Source organism: Crotalus tigris, unplaced genomic scaffold (genome assembly GCF_016545835.1).
Source record: "Crotalus tigris isolate CLP2741 ecotype Arizona unplaced genomic scaffold, ASM1654583v1 scf7180000024359.8030256, whole genome shotgun sequence".
Classification (NCBI taxonomy): domain Eukaryota; kingdom Metazoa; phylum Chordata; class Lepidosauria; order Squamata; family Viperidae; genus Crotalus; species Crotalus tigris.
The window spans coordinates 1254816-1261994 of record NW_024100528.1 but is presented as its reverse complement, the minus strand read 5'-3'; positions in this window follow the sequence as shown (position 1 = coordinate 1261994).

Sequence of the window (7179 nt, the reverse complement as noted above, 5' to 3'; positions counted from 1 at the left end):
ATGATCAAAATAAATCCTTCCTGCCAAATAAGAACAGCTAGGGATCCAGCTCTCAAAATTAGCTCAAGCCAGTTGAGGTAACAACTTTACAGAGCAGTTTCAAGGATTGATGGCATAACAACACATTAAAAATGTATAATGAAGCCTGACATACAGTACAGCACTTAAGAATTTGGCTTCTAGACTTCAAAAGACATAATAAACATAGATCTAGGATTGATTACTTAATAGTAAAATTTGGTTTGTATGCCTTGCTTGTATGTATCTATTTAGAGTTTGAGAGAAAGAACACATTCCATAGTGTAACAACAAGAGGAAAAGAAATATGTGCCGTATTACTGCAGCATGTCAAACAGACCTAGCACATAAAAAATCAGAAAATGATTGCTACCATATAACATGTATGATTCTTCAAGGGTCTGGGTATTCAATCAGCACAGAGCTGTGAATAAATTTCACTGATGGCTCTCAGGATTTATGCCTCCTATTTTTTTTTCCTTCTTTAAAATGCATCTGCAACATTTAAAATATTAAAAAGCCTTTTAAAAATCAATCAAAAATTAACTTTCAAATTTATTCATTGCATTATTGTAATAACCCTGCACACCAATAGGGGATTGTAATAGGAAATAAATTTATAGTACATGTGCATGTATATCACACACAATCTATAAAAATAATTATAGAATGATAAAGAACATTGTTGCTTTCTTTTTTATACATTCAAAGACTTGCTTTTGCATCTTTAATGTAATTAAATGTATGATCTGATACTATGAGAACTGCTACATTTATATTTTGCTATGCCCGACATATCATATACCAGCCTATGTTCCATTTTATTTTATAAATAATTATTTATCCTATGTTGTGATCTCATTAAAATTAAAATTAATATTCCAATGGGATGTTGAAGAGGTTACACACTCCATTTATTTGTTTTACCATGATTAATGATTAACTGATTCTTGGATTTTTCTCCTTTAATAATTGTGATAAATTACAGGCCATCATACTAATTTAATGTGCTTATAATGTCAGATCCCAGATGAAAAAGTGTGTATCAACTGTAATTAAGATAAGCAGTTTAACTTTGAACTGTAAACAACAAAGCTTTATATTACTAGATTTCTATTGTAACCCAGGTATAATCAACTATGGGTATCTGTATATGTGTATTGGAAGTGGGAGAATACACACAAAACAACAACCTTAACCAGAGAGGGACAAAAACAAAGGAATGTGTAGCATTATCCATGGACTTAAATAAGTTTGATTTAGGATCCCCATGCAATGCCAAAATTGGCAGGTGATTTCATCTTAGTCCTTGCTTTTTAACTGCATCCAACAGTTGTGGCATTATAATGAAAGTCAATTTGAGTATGCATATGCTGAAGTCAGATGTTTTTGGATTCTGCTTGTCTTGGAATCCTAAAAGATAGTTTTAGGATTCCAAAATCCTAAAACCATATCAGTCCTACCACTTGAATAATCATCCCTAAATATGAAAGGAAATAAGACAGTAATGAAAAATCACAGTATATACAATATTGAAAAATATCAGACCCTGTTATTATTTGAGAGAAAAATTTTAGTTAGAGAAAAAAATATGGATGCTGATGTCTATAGCTATTGCTTCTTATTCAATGGCCCATCAGTAAAACTTAGATACTATGTATACTGAGACAATCCTGTTGATCTATTAATTTAATCTTCTCTATATTGACAGGTGGGATTTTTCCAGATTTTGAACTTTTTTTAATCTTGTATTTTGTATGGGTTTTTTTTTTTTTTTAGCTAGTTTAGTTGGCAACATAATTTATTGATTAATAAAAAGACCTTTGTTTTAATATCTCAACAGTATAATAATCCTAATGATATTATTGTTTCTAGTCTACTTCTCCTCTTTAGACAAAACCTCAACAACTGTATCTGAGATTTAATATGGATATTGAAAACATCTGTATCTTTTTTTAAAAAAACAAGTTTTATTAATTTTTCATTTTTACAAAGCTTCAGGTATTTAAGGAAGCAACATGGTGGTTGAGTAATACATAATCCAATAACACACTTATCCATACATATATCAGTTTACATCATCAAAAGTTTACTTTCTGTTTCCCTTAGTTATTATACCAAATTCACATTAATAAATTGCTAGTTATAACTCAATCATTTAAAACATTTATAAACAACTTTTAAATTATATGTCTCCAAATCCTGTTTTTGACTTTTTGTCTGGTTTCAATTACAATATTCCAGTTGGCTTAGTGTCCAATAATATTTAAGTTTCGGATAACCCACAGTTCCCTTAGTTCATGTAAAATAATATCATGTCTAAAATACACTTATTATTTACTCCAGTAGATTCTTAGTTTATTTCACAGTCATATTCTAATTCTTGTTCTAGTATCGCTTACTCATAAAATAACCTTTATTCTCTAAGTCTATCTTCCATTTGTAATTCAAAACAATTATTTGAATAACTAATTTATTTCCCTTATAAATATAAATCCTAAATGTTAAATCAAATAACATCTTTTAACATCTCCTTATCTCATTATGTAAAATTTAAAGCTCCTCCATTAAATATCACAAAACCAAACCATCTTAAGTCTAACTCTGGCCTTCCTTTTGTGCCGAGCCGGCTTCCATAAAAAAGCTTTTAGATCCTCAAGTGGCTCTCCCTTCATTCCTGCATATATCATTTGAATCAGGGGAGACCATCCACTCATCAGCCTGTCAAGGAAGCCAGTCCCTTCACAATCATTGAATTGTTGGCCAAATGGCTTAGGTCTCCATATTTGAGTTAATGCATTTATCATACATTCAGGCTTGTCTTCTTCTTCTTCTGGTTTCGGCTGGTTTAGATAAAAGGTCATGTTCAATGTTGTAGTTATTTTTAGATCATCTGGGTTGTCTAAAATCTCAGTATATTGTATATGTAAGTCCTCTGTATGTTCCATCTTAGCATTGCTTTGTTGAGTTTCTGTTGTTGTTGTAGTAGTTATAAAGTGTTTAAGCAAAGTCAAAGTTTGGGTATCGGAGTTTTGAGTAGGTTGTAGATTCTTTAAAATCCACTTTGTTATTAGTTCCTTCTTCTATTACTTTTTGGGATGTAAATTCATCTGATAAGGCTGAAGCTGCGTTTTGTAGCTTTAAAGTAGCACGTAAGTCATTCATGGTAGAATACACTAGCTCAGTGGTCTCTAGAATTTTTTTAAGTATAAGTTTGACATTAAGCTGTGGGTGGTGTTCCTCCATTTCTGTAGTGTTTACAAATAGTCCCTTAGTGGAGGGTATTTTTAATAAGAGTCACTAACTATCTACCTCCACTGTAAAGGGATATTTTCTCCACCAGCTGTTTCAAGTTCTTATCTTTTATTGCTGTCAAGGAAAAGTTTTAGTCTCAGGAGTCTCCCAGTCAGAAAAGGATTATTATTATTATTATTTCACTTGCTGTACCAAATTTCACCACAGGATGTCTCCAGTAATATACAGAATAGAGCTTTTATCTGGTTCAAAAGAGGGGAAAAAAGAATATTCCCCCTTTTTGTTAGCTTAGCAAAAAGGTCAAATAATAAGTTTTTATAGTAGTACAGAACTTTTAGGGAGCCCAGGTATCCAGATATTATAAGTCCAGGTATGTAGTCATTTGATCTTATTGTTCTTTTTTTTGTTTGTTTGTTTCTTGGCTTTGTGTTCCCTGGGTAAGCAGAAGCTGCAGAATTAAGCTGGGGGAAGGAAAAGTAAGGTCTCACCCAACTCCTCCAGTTGCTTCATCAGGCTTTTTAGTGCTTTGGGCTTTTGGCTGGTGCGACTAAGTGAGCAGCCATGCTAATGGCCGCTCTTTTCTTCTTCAGTCCTGAGGAGTTGCCGCCTATCAAACAGAGAGGCTGCCGCCCCTCTGCGATCTGGCGAAGTCTTACCCAATGGTGGTTACCCCTCCAGGGTGACTTTCGACCCTTCCCAGGGTCTCCCAAAGAAGGAAAACCGGACAGCGGGGAAAGCGATCTCACCGCACGTCTGCCAGTGCCGCGAACCGGAACCGGAAAAACATCTGTATCTTAAAGACTGTAGTATGGATCATGGATCCTCATGGAAGCCTGGAATTTCAAAGTTCCTCTTCCAAAATACCTCTTAGTCCTGTAATGAAGTTCATTGGATGTAATAGAGGCTCATATTTCTTGTCCTCTTCCACTCTATGAAAGAGATAGACTTCCCCCAACTATAATGTTTTATGACACATAAAAAGATAAATATGAAAATAAAAAAGAACAACAATAATAAATTCATACATTATAATAGAATTCCCTGGCCCTCTGGTATATAACGCTATTCCACTGATTAATTGTTCTCATTGTCAGGAAATTTCTCCTTAATTCAATGTTAGCTCTCTCTACAACAAGTTTCCATCCATTACTTTTTGTCCTGTCCTCTGGAAAATAATTTGATTACTTTTCTCTGTGACATCCCCTCAAGTACTGGAAGACAGCTATCATATCACTCCTAATGTTTCTCTTAAATAGGCTTGATATACCTAGATGCCTCAACCATACAATTTGGCCTCCAGACCTCTTATCATCTTTGTTGCTCTTCTCTGTACATTTTCTAGAGTCTCAGCATCTTTTTTGTATCATGGTGACCTGAAATGGAAACAGTATTCCAAGTGTGGCTTCACTAGCATGGTATAAAACAATATTACCGCTTCTTATGATCTAGATGCTATCCTTCTGTTGATGTAGCCTAGGACTGCATTTTTTTGACAGCTGCAGAATATGTCTGATACTTAAACCAGGTACCACCTAATTTAAATCTATGCATTTGGTTTTTTCTGCCCAAGTGCAGGACCTTACTTTTCTCACCACTGAACTGTATCTTGCTGGATAGGGCCCAATACTCAAATCTGTCAAGATCCTTCTAATGTGTTAGCAACTCCCCACAGCTTGGTGTTATCAACAAATTTCCCCTTTCGTCCCTTTATCTAGATCATTTATTAAGATGTTGAACAGTATTGGGCACAAGACAGAATTTTGAAGTACTCCACTGAATGCTTCTCTCCATGTAGATGTAGTTCTGTTGAGAAGTACATGTTGGGTGCAGTTGGTCATCCGACTGCAAATCATCTGATTGTGGTATTATCTATTCTACATTGCTCTGACTTATCAAGAAGCATGTTCTGATCTATTTTGTTAAATGTCTTACTGAACTCTGCAGCATTTCCTAATCCACAAATTTAGTCACTTTATCAATAAGATTTTTTCTGTCATTATCTGTTTTAATAAACTCATGCCAGCTTCTAGTAATCATCTTGTTCATTTCTAGGTGCCACTCGATTATCATTTTCAAGATTTTCCCAAATATTAATGTCAAGCTGAAATTTTTCTTTTTCCCCTTTTTGTAGATTGGAACCACATCAGTTTTTTTTCCACTCTTCTGATAGTTCCCCTGTGTTACAGGAGTTTTAAAAGATTGCATTCAGTGGCTCTGAGATTAAGTCTGCCAGCTCTTTCAGAACCTTGGGATGAATGCCATCTGGTCCATTCAGCCTGTATTCATCCAGGTGGATAGGTGTTCTCTTACTAATTTTAACTTGTTTTGACTATTTTGACTTATTTCATCATATTCGGCTTTTTCAAAGTAAAAGTAAATAAATCTTCTTCAGCTAAATTTTACCAAGTTGTAGTTGTGCAGAGCAATAAGGACAGAAGGCAGTAATATTTACCTAATGCATAACACATAAGTAAAGATCAAAATTGTAATAGAATATCCTGACTAAACTTTGATACCAATTTCTTCCTAAACAAAATCCTTTCAAAATGTAATTCTCTTGGATGGAATAGGGTAATTCCAGCACTTTATTAGAACTGTTGGGAGTGATATCCTTTACATCTTTGGTCAGGTCAAGCACTGCAACTTTAATTCCTGGAATTTTACTCCAGTGTTTAAAAGAATAAAGTAAAGGAGGTGTTTGGAGAACCTGTTGAGCCTATGTGCTTACATGCCTTCTTACACGTCCACCTGTCCCTTCCATATGACAAACAACATGTTTCCATCTTGAATGTGAATTAAAATTTAAATGATAACAGGCTGTCAGCTACCATAGAGATGGTTTGTAGCCTGCACATTCACTACAAGAACTATTACATTTCAAAACATCATTATATTCAATTCTAATACAATAAAACCACTGACATAAAAATGGACAGAAAGAAATGGAATGTTTCTGCACCAATTAGCTATGCTTCATCTTTAGTTATCCATTAAATTTCATCATTAAAAATAAGATAAGTACTTGTATTTGTTTTTCTCATAGTGGACAATGGAACTATTAAACATGACACTTTTGGGCTGAAAGTGTTGCTGTGGAGTTGAGTGGCCTCAGAATTGAAATATTAAATTATTATCCTCATTCCCACCTTATTCTTGTTCCATATCCAGATCAATCAAGGTTGATCAAACTACCACTAGCTATACCCATTTCTGAATGTTTGAGGATTTGTAAAATTCTATTTCATGTCCTTAAATCAGATAAGGCAGTCTGTATACACTCTGTGCTAATAGCTAAGACTACACTGTGCAGTGTTATGCAGTATTTTACACTGAGTTTCATATCTATAACAGTATCAATTATACCAGGATACAAAACAATTTTCAAGAGCTTTCAGAATTTAAGAACAGAATACTAATTTCATCATTTTTGTCCAGATACCAGGTATATAATATACAATCAAGATACCCATTCTTCCTTTATCAAAAGAAGCATTAGCTTATAAGGTCATTCTAAAAATATGCAGTTTTAATGTTCTGAGTGTTATAATGTTTTGTAACCATAATGCTAATTTGTGCTGTTCTTGGAACTTTAATTACAAAGCTAAATTATACTAATATCCATTAGGTACTTCTTAATTGAAGGTACATCATATGTCTGATGTGGCAGTACTAATTGGTGTAATTAAATTCTAATATGCATCAGTAGCCTATTAAAATATAAAAAGACACGAGAAGAAAGATAGTGTAAACTTCACAGAGCTTTTTTTTAATGTAACTTTTTGCAAAATAAATAAATAAATAAATATTGAGACATTCTGTATTTCTGGGATTTTTTAGTCAAATATGTTATAGCAAGAGCTTTAAAAAGCCCAAACTTCATATTATCCAATAGCAACAGTAAGATAC